The following is a 16,441-nucleotide window of genomic DNA, read 5'->3' on the forward strand; positions in this document are numbered from 1 at the left end:
TAGTGTCTCAGTTTTACATTCTTTGATAAATGCTTTGAGTCATACAGTTTTCTGCAGGCATGATAGGCCTTGTCTAATTTGATTTTCCTTTGTTCAAGAGCCATCGTTTCACTTAGGTCCTCCGACATCCACTCTCCGAGGTACTTCACGTTTTTAGCTCTCTTGACATGCTTTGTATCACCGACTCCCATTGTTGTTGGTGATAAACTCGGTCTTTCCAATGTTGATCATGAGGCCCGCTTTAGCTGCTACAGAGTGCAGTGTTTGAAGCTGCATAGTGGCCTCATGCATGTCACTTGCTAATAAAGTAAGGTCATCAGCAAAAGCCAGGCATGCAATCCTCAGGTTGTCTGATTTAAACCCCATCCTTAATCCGGTGTTTTCAGGTAATGACCTGCTCCATTCTCTTATGATCCTTTCCAGGACACAGTTAAATAATATGCATGAGATACCATTTCCTTGTCTCACCCCTGTTTTGATTGTGAAGCTCTCTGATAATTGACCTCTAAACTTAACTTTGGAAGTGGTGTTGTGCAGGGTGGCTTGCACCAACCTATTATTTTTTTCGTTTAGTCACAGTTCTCTTAAGGTGTCGAAGAGTGTGAACCTATCCATGGAGTCATATGCCTTCCTAAAGTCGACAAAGATAGCTACCCACTGTCGGCATCTTTTCTTGCTATATTGAAGGATGGTCTTCAGATTTTGTATCTGTTCAGCACAAGACCTTGCTGTTCTGAACCCTGCTTGATATTCTCCTAATTCTTTATCCAGTTGTCTTGTTATGTGCCATTCCAGAATATTGGAAAAGACTTTATACGATACTGAAAGGAGTGATATTCCTCTATAGTTGCTGGGATCTGTTTTGCTTCCCTTCTTGTGGATTGGGTGGATAATGGCTGATGTCCAATCATCTGGGAGCCTTTCCTTAGCCCATATGTCCAGGATTACTTTGTGTATGTGCCTGAATGTTTGCTCACCAGCTTGTTTCAACATTTCTGCCACTATTCCGTCTTCTCCAGCAGCTTTGTTGTTCTTAAGAAGAATGGTCTCCCTGACTTCTTCATAGGTGGGAGGAGGGATGTCTTTGGTGTCCGGGTTAGCTGGTTCTCTAACTGGGAGGCACTGCGCAGGTTCTTCAGCATTCAAAGTCCTTGGAAATAATCAGCTAGGGTCTTGATACAGTCATCATCATTGAGGCACAGTGATCCGTCTGTTCTCTGAAGGTGTAAAGATTGGGGTGTGAACTGGGTCGTCTGTTGTTTTAGACCTTTGTATAAGTCTCTGGAGTTGTTTTTTCCAAAATCCTCCTCGGCTTGCTTAATCAGTTCTTTGTTGTATTTTCTTTTCGCCCCTCTTATGATGCTGGAGGTGTTCTTCCTTTGTGTAATAAAGGCTTGTAGGTTGGTTTCGTTTTTATGATGGTTCCATTTGAGCCATGCTAGTCGCCTGGCTACTATTGCCACATCGCATTCGTTAGACCACCATGGGTGCTTGTTTCCTTTAGGTCTGTTGGGGATCGTCTTCTGAGCCGCGTCTGTTATAGCATCCCGATGTGGGTCCCAATTTGTAGTGGTGTTAATCCTATTGATGTGTTGGTTCAGATTCTCTTGGTAACTTGCATTGTCTTCTTTAAGTTTGGCGATATCAAACCTCAGAATCTTCTTTTTCTTCATAAGCATAGCCTTGGTCTTATACACTGGTTTCAGATTGATCTTAACCATGGACAGGTAATGATCGGAGTCTATGTTAGCTCCTCGTAAAACCTTCACGTTCATAATGTCGCAGTGCTGCTTCTTGTCTATGGCTACGTGGTCAATTTGGAACTCACCCATCATGCTGTTTGGGCTGCGCCACATCATGGCCTTCCTAGGTAGCCGTTTAAAAGCTGTAGACTTCAGGAGTAATCCATACTTGGTGCACAGACTGATTAGCCATTCCCCAATCTTGTTGGTTCTCTTATGGACGGGGTATCTTCCTACAATCTTCCGGTATTTCTGTTCTCTCCCAATCTGAGCGTTGAAATCTCCCAGCAGTATTGTCGTATGATGATGTGGGATGTGGTCTAGGGTTTCCTCAAGGGTGTCCCAATACTTATCTGTAGTCTCTGGGTTTTTCTTCTAAGAGTCATTGGTAGGAGCATGGAAGTTAACCAAAGAGTATCCCCTATTACTAGACCTGAAGGATATTACTGAAGTTCTATCATTGGGCAAAGAGAAGCCAAGTATGCTAGCAACTAGTTTGTGGTGTACTGCAAACCCTCTCCCCATGAAGGGTACATTCATCATGACTCTCTTACCAGGCTTTTCCTTATATATTCTATAGTAGCTGATATACCCATGCTTCGCTACGGAATTCTACATTGTATACGGAATTCTAGTGTACACATTGTGAGCAAGATTGTATTAAAATGCATAATTACCTCTTAACATTACCCTAAAACGTGATGGGGAAGTCACCAAACATCTTTTCTCATATAAAGACTGAGTTAGGGAATTTTGACTGTAATGGTAGATCTGCTTGCATACCATCAGTCACAATCAGGTTGGAGAGTTTTCATTATAATGGTAGACACTCACTCTCCACCTGCCTTTTTACATCCTCAGAAAGACTGTCTTAGTGGTTTTCTGAACTTAAATGAATATACATTACAATAACATCAGTAGGAATGGCACGATTAACAGCAATGCTTTCATATGAAATACTCGATCAAATGAAACACCACATAGTTTTTCACTTTTAACAAACAAGACTACACTGCCAATCTAACAGTGCAAAGTTCCAGAGCAGGAATGACCAAGCCGCAGAAAGCCGTGATTCGTGAACACTCTTCGTCCTTTTTTGGCGGGGAGAGGTTCGAATAGTGCAGACTCCTAGGGCAAAAACTATGCCCTTTTACTAATTTGTTTCCTAGGAGTACTCAATGAGTTGGAAAATATCAATTCACTACACTGGCGGCAGAAAAATCGATCTGACTTGGAGGCAAATTTTTCCTCCAAGCCTGAGGAGAAACCTCATCTTCACTGATAATTTGGAATAAAATGAATGTAGAATTTAATAAAAGTGAAGAGGAAGAAGCTTTTCTTAAGAAACGGCTCTTTTCAGGGTTGAATTTTGAGTTATTTAGTGAACTGTGGTGCTATAATTTGGAATAGGCCTGAATTGTATTTCTAGACCAGGCCTTACTACTACTACTACTACTACTACTACTACTACTACTACTACTACTACTACTACTACTACTAAGTCAGCCTCTACCTTAAGTATGCACACTGCTCATTCAAAACAGCGTGCCAGAATAGGGATCAAATAACTGGAATACTGTGATGAACCAGTGTGTTACATACCAGCTATATCAGAAAATACATGAACTAGAGGATTGGCATGCTAAAGAAGAAAGTTTTCAAACTCCCCAGCTATTTCCTGCCAATATACAGTCAGGCTATTATACCCGGTACGCAGCAGTAATCCCATCTATCGGAGTTGAGAGGCAGCATAAGAGACAAATAACATGACAACAAACAATGGTCAATGTAATGTTATTGTTGATCAATGTTATACGCTTTCGATACTGTAGGCCTGCACATTTAGTTTTCTTCCGACTCTGAAATAGTAGGTACAGTAAAACTGAATAAGACACAAAAGATCGGAAAATGTATTCTCTGTAACTTTTGTTATGTAGTACTTTTCGATACGACCTAATACATAGGTATTTAAAAATTAAATTTTAGTCGCTTTCCCCTAAACTACAATTTCTTATTGTTTATATCTTAGACTGTAGTTTCTTATTCCCCGCTTAAGTGCGGCCAGTGTCGAATATTTGGAAGATAGTGGGTTCGAACTTCACTGCGGGCAGCCCTGAAGATGGTTTTCCATGGTTTCCCAATTTCTCACTAGGCAAACGCTGGGGCTGTACCTTAATTAAGGCCATGACCGCTTCCTTCCCACACCTAGCCCCTTCCTATCCCATCATCACCATAAGACCTATCTGTGGTGGTGCGACGTAAAGCAACTAACGAAAAAAGGGAGTACTGAAAATGAAGTTGTAGGTAATGCAGGGAGTTCAAATCAAATTGAAGAAGAGACCTGACTTATATTTTGCCAAGTCCTATCTCCGTAGATTTCACAACAAGCCATCTGCTGAGCTACGGTTAGCATTAAAAACAGTACTTAGATATGTAAAATGTAAAATTGAAGTGTTGTAAATCTAACAACTGTGATGTGTTAACTGGTTATGCAGATGCAGACTTTGCTAGAGACTTGGAGCGTCTTGGTGGGTGTGCTAGGTACCAACTGATGAGCCCAGCCTAGCACACAGGGGCGAAACGCTGGCAAACAGGAATGAGTTAGCAGGAAAATTTATAATGTCCAATAACGGACCATTTATATTGGTATTATAAATTTACTCATTCGGAACAAATATTTCAGATTCCCCATGGGAATCAACATTAATATCATCTGATGGCCAAGCAGGCATCAATTTTTGATAAGGAGACAAAGTCTCTCATAGTGCATTTGCACTGCCGGTGGCTACAATTAGCCTACGCAGTGGCCTCCACTGTATGCACTAGTCAGCGTCTTGGTGGGTGTGCTAGGTACCAAATGATAAGCCAAGCCTAGCACACAGGGGCAAAACGCTGGCAAACAGGAATGAGTTAGCTGGAAAATTTATAATGTCCAATAACGGACCATTTATATTGGTATTATAAATTTACTCATTCGGAACAAATATTTCAGATTCCCCATGGGAATCAACATTAATATCATCTGATGGCCAAGCAGGCATCAATTTTTGATAAGGAGACAAAGTCTCTCATAGTGCATTTGCACTGCCGGTGGCTACAATTAGCCTACGCAGTGGCCTCCACTGTATGCACTAGCCAGCGTCTTGGTAGGTGTGCTGGGTACCAACTGATGAGCCCAGCCTAGCACACGGGGGCGAAACGCTGGAAAACAGGAATGAGTTAGCTGGAAAATTTACAATGTCCAATAACGGACCATATATATTGGTATTATAAATTTACTCATTCGGAACAAATATTTCAGATTCCCCATGGGAATCAACATTAATATCATCTGATGGCCAAGCAGGCATCAATTTTTGATAAGGAGACAAAGTCTCTCATAGTGCATTTGCACTGCCGGTGGCTACAATTAGCCTACGCAGTGGCCTCCACTGTATGCACTAGCCAGCGTCTTGGTAGGTGTGCTGGGTACCAACTGATGAGCCCAGCCTAGCACACGGGGGCGAAACGCTGGAAAACAGGAATGAGTTAGCTGGAAAATTTACAATGTCCAATAACGGACCATATATATTGGTATTATATAAATAAACTCATTCGGAACAAATATTTCAGATTCCCTATGGGAATCAACATTAATATCATTAATACCAACTGTCTGATGAGTCGCTACTACTCTGGCCCCTACCAGTGATGATAAATCTCTCGGCAATTTCATCTGTTAGGCCATCTAGCTCCCACATCTGGTCTTCTTTATTCATTCCATTTCTAATGCAGTCCTTCCAGTTACCTGCTGTCACATTTTCAAGGGCTGTGCAAAGTAGAGCTCGTACGTTTTGTATCTTGAAGGTTGTGTTGTTTCTCGCAACGTAACACTTCACTTGACTGCATATCTGTTCAATGGGATTCAGAGTGCAATGGTAGGGTGGAAGTCATAGCACGCAGTGGCCCGCTTTCTGTGCTCTTTCGACGCAAATATATTTGTCATACTTGTCTCGCACTGACCTCACCCGTTCAATGAGTTCTGCTTTGACCATATCAGCCTTGTATTCTACTTGGTGACTGTCGAGCCAAGCAATGATCTGGTCTTTCGACATTGCCATTGTAGGGATTCGTTCCACTTTAACAGGATGGTAAGATGCATTGTCCATTACAATCACGCTGCCGGGTTCGAGTTTCAGTAGGATAGATGAAAACCATGATAAAAAAAACGTCACTAATAAAGTAATAAATTTTGCGACCTTCTGCATGATACTCTCGTGTCGTTTTAGATTCAAACACGAGAGCTCCACCTTCCACAAAACCAGAGTCACTACCTACATGAACAATGATAAGCCTTTTGCCTTTCCCAGTCGGCTGCTTCAGGCCAGTTGAAAGTCCAGAAACAAAGGCCTGTTTCGTGGATTTAACAGTGGAATCAACCCATACTTTTGAAGTTACGTGTCCTTCGTTAAGCCACGTTTCATCCAAGTAATAAATTTTGCGACCTTCTGCATGATATCTCCTAATTTCATGCAAATACTTCCGTCTCCACAATACAATATCCTCCCTATCCATTAACACAGGTTTACGTTCTCTTTTACCAAACTGGAACCCTATGTCCTTTAAAAGTCTGTACAATGTAGTTAAACTGAAGGTGGGTAAAGTTTTATCTTTATTCACACTGTCTAATACTTTGCGTAAAGTAGGTTGTTCATTCCGAAATAATAATTAATGAATTTTCCTTCTAATACCACTTTTGACGATATAGTCGTACTAATCGACGCTTTGAGGTCGTTTACGTTCCTTTCCTGGCATTGTTAATTTCCCTGTCTTTCTGAACTCTGTCCACATGTTATGAACCGAACTAGCCGGCACACCACACAATTCTGCATCTGCACTTACTTTCTCTACTCTTTTACGGCTAAACCTGGATTCTGTTCACTTATTTTACTAAAAACATTCACTACGCACTGCCTATGGTCACTTCTGAGAGGTTTTCCTCTTTTGTGCTTCACTACACGCGATGGTCCTCCTCTTGCTCCATTTCTCTCACTGTGAATACTGACACTGACAGCTGCTGCAAGATGCAACACCTTATCTCCACGCTGTACAGCTTGGGACTTTTCCTCACTATGAGAGGACTTCCTGCATTACACCACGCCTTCTGCCTTCATATCTCGTTATTTAATCACTGTTTTATTTTTTTAAAAATATAGATACACATCGGTATATATGACAACCATATTTTAATTTGATTACGTACTCTTTCAGACTATTTAAATGTAATAAACTAAGATAAAATTAAATTAATGCGACGTACTAATTTTTTTCGAGCTCGCATACAGTCCAGTGAGTTTGACGGTTGCTTCTCCAATCAACTACATCTGTGTCCACGTACAAAGCCAAGGTGCTCCGCCTATTTGTTTACATCACGATTAAACTCTCGTGAGAAATCATATAGATGTAATTAAGAGACTGTTCTGAGATGCGTGTTGAAGTCCGTAAATAAAAGGAAAGTATGTGTATCAAATATGAAGGGATTCAAATAGTTTTTTAAATAATTGAAGTTATTAACGCTTACCCCTTTGACTGCTGGAGGAATGACTTGCAGCATTGGCTGCACGAGAGAGACTACTCCTGTTATAGGGCTGTGCCTGTTGTAGCAGGGAGTGTGTCGGGGAAGGACATTAGGATCGCTGGTGGTATGCGGAGAGGAACAGGCCTGACTGGGAGCTGGGGAAGCAGGTACTGCTGGTGTAGAGAACATGTTCATGAATTCAGAAAAAAATCTATTCAAAAAGTTTGTATTATATTCTGATGATTCTTATGTAAATGTAAACAAAGGCTCCCGTTCTTATCGATTATCTGACTTTGTGGCATATGGAAACTGAATGGTGTCTGACCTCCGGTTGCTATTTGGGAGAGCAAATATTCCTTCACTTTACGCTTCTCAATTAAAAGGCAATGAAAATAAATTACTTTTTCATTGAAATCATATGAGAATTACGGCATAAATTTGTTATTCGAAGAGAAAGGCCATTTCTCTTCATAAAAGTAGTCATCCCACCTCGGTTAACCTTCAAATCCAGGAAACTGATGCAGTAGCTATTTCTTGTCCTTTAAAATACAGCATTTCATAAGAAACTGCATATCCAATGTTGGATAACAGAATCGTATTCAAACAGATCCTCCTCTACTTTTGGAAATTAGCAGTCTGATGATGATGATGATGCTTGTTGTTTAAAGGGGCCTAACATCGAAGGTCATCGGCCCAATTAGCAGTCTTATGGCCTGCGAAATACTTTGCAAGACTTGTTGGTTGCTTGAAGTGCACTTCTTTGCTACTGCGGTAGCACAAGTTGCATTAGGACACTGAATACATGTGGCCCGTGCCTTTTGACTGTATGTCTTGGCACAACTGATCACCAAGTGTTTATATGATGCAGTATTACTCAAATTCTTGCTCACTGTGGACTAACAAACAAACAATACTGAGATCAAAGAAAATGCATGTCCCATTCCCGAAACACTCGTAAAATACGTTTGCGCAAGACTGCAATAGAGCATCACTAATCACTTCTGCGCTGATTTACTCACTTTGCTAGTGCAGTGGTTTTTTCTACCAGCTGATAACAGCATATTGCCCAGTTTTGCACGGGGAAGGCTGCTACTACCTGAAGAGTTGAGACCTTTATTTCAAAACGCATACAAGCTGCATCATGGATGTTCGAAGAAGTGGGTTCGTCAAATACGTGAACATTTCTTTTCATCCAATTTGGACCCAAAAATATTGGGATGCGTAAATTATGCAAGGGTAAGTAAGTAAGTAAGTAAGTAAGGTCAGTAAGTGAACCCTTGAATATTGCGCATTAAATTGTTGGCAACTGAATATCATAACAGCAGGGTGTAGAAGGATGATTTTAGAAACAAGGTGGTGTTACATTAATTGCCAAAATTTTTTCATTTTGGACTGAATCTGCACATAAAAAAACCAAACTCCCTATTACTACAACACTAAAGGGCGACGGCTGCTCAGCCAGAGGACTTCCACATTACAAGCTGATGTACTGTCAGTGAGGTTAATCCTCACGGTCATTATTCTTGGTTTTCCATACTGGGTCCACCACCTCACCATCAGATTGTTAAATCAGTAGGCTGAGTGGAAATTGAACTAGCTCTTGGATCAAAAATATCTCAATTGACACAGAAATATAAACAGAAACTCTGAGGTAGAAACACGATACCCCTAGTCTGCAGTGTATCTGGCTGGCTGCTAGTAAATTTCGACATTCTATTTCACTGTAGATCCACCAGAGGGCAGTGTAAAGTGAATCTCTCTGCGTTGTAATGTATATGATATCGTACAACATGCAGAGTTCAACCTTCTACAATCCCGGTTTGAACCTGTAATGTTGAGATTCGGAAGATGACACTAAACCCTGGTCACCAAAGTGAACTGGAGAATAGAAAAACAAGTTCCATACTGTTTAGGGTCAGAGGTATACAACAGAAACTGTACTTACTTGTTCTCTTCTTTGAGACATGAAACCAGTTCATTAACTGTTTCTTCTTCTTTGATTAGTTCATTCTTTACATCTGTGGAAGGCTGTAAGTGAGAAACATACAAAGTAAATCAATATAAGTAAAGAAGTAACAAGAATAAAAACATACAGGGTCTTTAAAAACTGTCCCATACTCCTACAGGATACAGCAATTTTTGTGAGGATGTATGCAGCACCCTACCTGCAATATTAATCAAACCCTACGCTACGCTCCTCCCACTTACATCTTTGCACATTTCTCTCTCTCCATCTTGCTATAAAGTCACGCCACATGACATGTACTCTCTACAACCTTCTCGTCGCCCCTTCTTTTCTGTATATAACTCATCGCCCCACCCATTTGCTGGGGAAAACTTACACCACTGTCTTGGAAGCTCCTGCACTGTCAGGGCTTTATTTGTGGAGAGAGCTGGTTCTCACTTCCACGAGCTTCATCATGTTTCCATCAAGTTAATGTGAGAAACTGAGGGGCACTTTCTCTTACATTTCTTTTCTAATGGAGCTCAGGAACCCCAAGTAAGGGAGTAAGTGCTAGTATTGTGAACCTAGTGTTCTAGCCTGGACTGGTCTTAATCATGATCATTAAGCGGCAGTGAACTTACTTTCTGAACTATGACCTGAGACGCTTTTCCAGAGAGACTTGGGCCATGTATTGTGTTCAGAAATTCTTTCCTCCCCTCTCTCTTTCCTTATTCTTTATTTAATCCTATTGTTTTTTGAAAATATTTGCCTTTCGATAAGCCAATGAGGTTAGAAAGGTTAATTTGTAAGGTACCCTCAAATCTGCATATATCCAGAAATGTAAACATAACGACTACTAGTTTAAGGAATGTGTTGTTCTTCATAGCATATCAACATAACATGTACCTTTTACTGTAAACGTAGTTCATAAATATTTCAACTTGATGCTTTCAATACTGAGGCACAGATTCTGCCAGATTACAAACACAAATAGTTTTCTCTTAGCTGGCACATAAGGCCTTCTTTGCTAGTAATGAAATATTGTAGCATGTTCATATCTCACTGAGTTGTAAGGATCAACTTGCAAATCACCAAGTTGTAATGGATTAGTTATTCTCTTGTAAAGTTCATTCATCATAACATCCATTTATGTAATATGTTATGAGGCTATTCTCTGTTAAGTTACGATGGTTCCCAATCAAGGTAGCACTGTTAGTTGAAAGAGAGAGTGATCCACAATAGGTTGACTTTCTTAATTGTATTGAAGCAAAAAATTTGAACCTGAATATATTCAGCATTTTTGCCAACCCTGGCATGATTTCTTATTTCTTGTGAGCTCATGCTATATCCTCTGGAAGGATTTGATATTTAATGGCATTCCGAAAATATACACAAGTATTCAACTTCGATAGACTGTTTTTTTTATCACAGTGTCCACAGAAATGTTCTCAAGTTTTCCTGACTTCCCTGACCTACTAAGGAAACTGAGTGACACGTTAATTTATCAAACAGCATGTTTTACAAGGAATAAAAATGGTAACTCCAGCCTCTGCCATCCATATAGCTGCCCAAATTCTCTACTCATTTTCCTTTTTACAATTATGTGTGGTAAAATAATTACATTGATGGTACTTTCCATATAAACAAATACTGTAATGGTAATATGTAACATATAACTTTATCATACGTCGTTTCTCTTCTCTTTTGTCTCCTGATGAAGAAAGGCAAGGTTCCTTTTGAAACGTTGAGTGTGTTTTATAATTATTTACACGGCATAAGCCCAAAAATAGAACTCATGAAAAGTTACAACTAGCTTAACAACAGAGTAATTCAAATATGAAAATAAAATTATTTTACCACAGCAACCTAATACTATTTCATGTGGATTTCAAGCACTCTTGTGATCAAAAGCAATTAACTTGTGTCTGTTTTGTAGGTGAATATAATGAATTCCAATTAGACTAGGTCTATAACGAAAACAGTTTTCAAATTTGAAGACAACTCAGTCAGAAATGATAGGAATGGAAAGAAAAATTTACACTTATTGAAACGATTACTGTTATACCAATATATTTGGTAGTGATGTGCGCGAGTAACGCTTGGACTCGCGAGAATCGAGTCTGGCGAGTCCAAGCCTCGCCGAGTAACCCGTGCGAAGTACTCGAGTCTCCACTGTGACGTCACGATCCATAACTGCGACCTGTTGCCGAGCAGTCGGAAGAAATGCCCCAATCATTAAATATAAATACTATTACAACAGCTACGTAAATGATGACCATAACGTGAAACACGCGAGTGTATGACCGTAACTTATTTGTTTCGAAATGTCATTCGTTTAGTTTGTCACACAATGTTCTTCCTTTTAGAATGTCCGGAAGGCTGGTATGTGATTGAAATGGTACATGCAGCTCACCTACAATGGGGGTTTTCCCGAAAGGAATGAGGATATGAGTTTGCATATTTGCATTATATCGCCCAGTAGGTTAGCCTTTGGTAACTTGAGATACGGAGTAAAGATTAGGAACATGATTTAACTATTCATTGTAGGCTTCCTTCCCTCTTCCTTGTCTATCCCTCCCAATCTTCCCATCCCCCACCAAGGCCCTTGTTCAGCATAGCAGGTGAGGCCGCCTGGGCAAGGTACTGATCATTCTCCCCAGTTGTATCCCCCGACCCATTGTCTCACGCTCAAGGACACTGCCCTTGAGGCGGTAGAGGTGGGATCCCTGGCTGAATCCGAGGGGAAAACCAACCCTCGAGGGTAAGCAGATTAAGAATGAAAGCAATCTAGCTGTATCCCTATTTCTTCTTCTTCTTCTTCTTAATCTGCTTATCCTCCAGGATCGGTTTTTCCCTCGGACTCAGCGAGGGATCCCACCTCTACTGCCTCAAGGGCAGTGTCCTGGAGCTTCAGACTCTGGGTCGGGGGATACAACTGGGGAGGATGACCAGTACCTCGCCCAGGCGGCCTCACCTGCTATGCTAAAGAGGGGCCTTGGCGGGGGATGGGAAGATTGGAAGGGATAGGCAAGGAAGAGGGAAGGAATCGGCCGTGGCCTTAAGTTAGGTACCATCCAGGTATTTGCCTGGAGGAGAAGTGGGGAAACCACGGAAAACCACTTCCAGGATGGCCGAGGTGGGAATCGAACCCACCTCTACTCAGTTGACCTCCCGAGGCTGAGTGGACCCCATTCCAGCCCTCGTACCACTTTTCAAATTTCGTGGCAGAGCCGGGTATCGAACCCGGGGGTGGCAGCTAATCATGCTAACAACTACACCACAGAGGCGGACCATCCCTATTTCACATTAAAAATATCTTAACACAGTCGCTAGTTACGGAGATTCATCTGAACACACTGCAGACAATTGGCAGTGCGAGACGCAAGGTTCGGTAAGGGGCGCAATGTTCACACAATATTGTAGAGATCAGATATACCACACTCAGCTTTAAAAGCTTTGCGGTCAGGTATTCTTTGTATAGTCACGAGCGTACAATAATGCCCTTTATAATATAAATAGGATGAAATGATGATGAAGACAACACACCCACCCCCCGTGTCGGCAAAATTAACCAATGATGGTTAAAATTCGTGACCTTGCCGCGTATCGAACCCGCGACCCCTGTGACCAAAGGCCAGCGCGCTAACCATTTAGCCATAGAGCCGGACTGCAGCTCATAAGCACCTGTGTCCATACATTCCTTAGTTTACGTTACAATATGGTTTTGTTGTGTAGGCCTATACATTCATGTAAATACGGCATAATGTACATCAGTTTGTACATTATATCACTGTGCATTATTTGGAAACGGACCCAATACTTGTCCTTGGCCTACCTAAAATATTAAGCATCGTGTATTTTCCATACACGGCTCGCAGATAACGCTGCCAGCGTCCTCGGCCTCGAGTCCGGACTCGAGTACCTCGAGTTTTACGATCCCAGACTCGAGTCTTCGCGAGTCCATTCGCAGCCCATCACTAATATTTGGTCAGTTATTGGACATTATAATTTTTCCGGCTAACTCATTCCTGGTTGTCAGCATTTTGCCATAGAGTCCCAAGTTGGGCTTGTCAGTTGTTAAATGGCAGACCCACCAAGACGCATGGCTAGTGCACACCATGGAGGCAACTACGTAAGCTATTTGGAGCTACTGGCTGTGCCAATGCACTATGAGAGATATTTGTCTCATTTTCAAAAATTGTTGTCTGCCTGGCTATCAGATGATAAAGATGTTGATTCCCATAGGAAACAAGAAATATGTGAAAATGAGACAAAGTCTGTCCCAGTGCATTGGCACTGCCAGTGGCTCCAAATAGCCTACACAGTGGCCTCTATGGTATGCACTAGCCATGTGTCTTGGTGGGTGTGCCGTTTACTAACTGGTGAGCTCAACTTGGCATGCTGGGGCAAAACGCTGGCAACCAGCAATGAGTTAGCTGGAAAATCTATAATGTCCAGTAACAGACTAAATATATTGGTATTAAAACTTTGCTCATTTGGAACATATATTTCAGCTTCCCTATGGGAATCAAGATCTTTTAATGATTACTGTTTGCATTTCTTTGTTTTCTTGAAGTACTTTCTGCCGGCCCCGTGTTGTAGGGCTAGCATGCCTGCCTCTTACACGGAGGCCCTGGGTTCGATCCCCGGCCAGGTCAGGGATTTTTATCTGGACCTGAGGGCTGGTTCGAGGTCCACTCAGCCTACGTGATTAGAATTGAGGAGCTATCTGATGTTGAGATACCGGCCCTGGTCTCGAAAGCCAAGAACAACGTCCGTGAGGATTCGTCATGCTGACCTCACAACACCTCATAATCTGCAGGCCTTCGGGCTGAACAGTGGTCGCATGGAAGGCCAAGGCCCTTCAAGGGCTGTGGTACAATGGGGGATTAGAATTACAGTACTTTCTTCCTTTCAATTTCAGCATCCTGAATTTTCCTTTTTAATTTTTAACTTTTCTATTTTTCCTCCAAATCTTTCAACTGTAATTCAATTTCCTTTTCTCCAGTTCCCTCTTCTGATTGCTTTTCTTTTTTCTTTTTCATGTATGACTGATACATTCTTCTTGAGGCTCAAATTGAGGTCGGCATTCTTCTATTGATAGTAAGGTTTCTCGATCCACCAACGTGTTGCATACTATCAAGGGACACAAGTGATTCTTCTAGAAGATTTTAGACTAGTAAACATTTACTGACAGAAATGCCTGTCTCAACAAAAGCATTACCATGGGACAAAATGAAACTTTACAGAGCAGAGATCTTCATATTTCTCATGTTCTCCTAACAGATTGTAGTAAAATTCATACAATCCCAAGTCTATCAATCAATACTGATCTGCATTGAGGGCAGTCGCCCAGGTGGCAGATTCTCTATCTGTTGCTTTCCTAGCCTTTTCCTAAATGATTTCAAAGAAATTGGAAATTTATTGAACATCTCCCTTGGTAAGTTATTCCAATCCCTAACTCCCCTTCCTATAAATGAATATTTACCCCAGTTTGTCCTCTTGAATTCCAACTTTATCTTCATATTGTGATCTTTCCTACTTTTATAAACGCCATTCAATCTTATTCGTCTACTAATGTCATTCCACGCCATCTCTCCGCTGACAGCTCGGAACATACCACTTATGATATAGATGTTGATTCCCATAGGGAATCTGAAATATTTGTCCTGAATTAGTAAATTTATAATACCAATATAAATGGTCCGTTATTGGACATTATAAATTTTCCAGCTAACTCATTCTTGGTTGCCAGCGTTTCGCCCTCGTGTTATAGGGTGGGCTCATCAGTTGGTACCTAGCACACCTACCAATACGCTGGCTAGTGCATACCGTGGAGGCCACTGCGTAGGCTAACTGGAGCCACCGGCAGTGCCAATGCACTAAGAGACTTTGTCTCATCACTAAAAATTGATGCCTGCTTGGCCATCAGATGATATAGATGTTGATTCCCATAGGGAATCTGAAATATTTGTCCTGAATGAGTAAATTTATAATACCAATATAAATGGTCCAATATTGGACATTATAAATTTTCCAGCTAACTCATTCTTGGTTGCCAGCATTTCGCCCTCGTGTGCTAGGGTGGGCTCATCAGTTGGTACCTAGCACACCTACCAATACGCTGGCTAGTGCATACCGTGGAGGCCACTGCGTAGGCTAACTGGAGCCACCGGCAGTGCCAATGCACTAAGACACTTTGTCTCATCACTAAAAATTGATGCCTGCTTGGCCATCAGATGATATAGATGTTGATTCCCATAGGGAATCTGAAATATTTGTCCTGAATGAGTAAATTTATAATACCAATATAAATGGTCCGTTATTGGACATTATAAAATTTCCAGCTAACTCATTCTTGGTTGCCAGCGTTTCGCCCTCGTGTGCTAGGGTGGGCTCATCAGTTGGTACCTAGCACACCTACCAATACGCTGGCTAGTGCATACCGTGGAGGCCACTGCGTAGGCTAACTGGAGCCACCGGCAGTGCCAATGCACTAAGAGACTTTGTCTCATCACTAAAAATTGATGCCTGCTTGGCCATCAGATGATATAGATGTTGATTCCCATAGGGAATCTGAAATACTGTATTTGTCCTGAATGAGTAAATTTATAATACCAATATAAATGGTCCGTTATTGGACATTATAAATTTTCCAGCTAACTCATTCTTGGTTGCCAGCATTTCGCCCTCGTGTGCTAGGGTGGGCTCATCAGTTGGTACCTAGCACACCTACCAATACGCTGGCTAGTGCATACCGTGGAGGCCACTGCGTAGGCTAACTGGAGCCACCGGCAGTGCCAATGCACTAAGACACTTTGTCTCATCACTAAAAATTGATGCCTGCTTGGCCATCAGATGATATAGATGTTGATTCCCATAGGGAATCTGAAATATTTGTCCTGAATGAGTAAATTTATAATACCAATATAAATGGTCCGTTATTGGACATTATAAATTTTCCTGCTAACTCATTCTTGGTTGCCAGCGTTTCGCCCTCGTGTGCTAGGGTGGGCTCATCAGTTGGTACCTAGCACACCTACCAATACGCTGGCTAGTGCATACCGTGGAGGCCACTGCGTAGGCTAAATGGAGCCACGCTGGCAACCAAGAATGAGTTAGCTGGAAAATTTATAATGTCCAATAACGGACCATTTATATTGGTATTACATACCACTTAGTCGAGCAGCTCTTCTT

Source organism: Anabrus simplex, chromosome 3, assembly GCF_040414725.1.
Source record: "Anabrus simplex isolate iqAnaSimp1 chromosome 3, ASM4041472v1, whole genome shotgun sequence".
Taxonomy (NCBI): domain Eukaryota; kingdom Metazoa; phylum Arthropoda; class Insecta; order Orthoptera; family Tettigoniidae; genus Anabrus; species Anabrus simplex.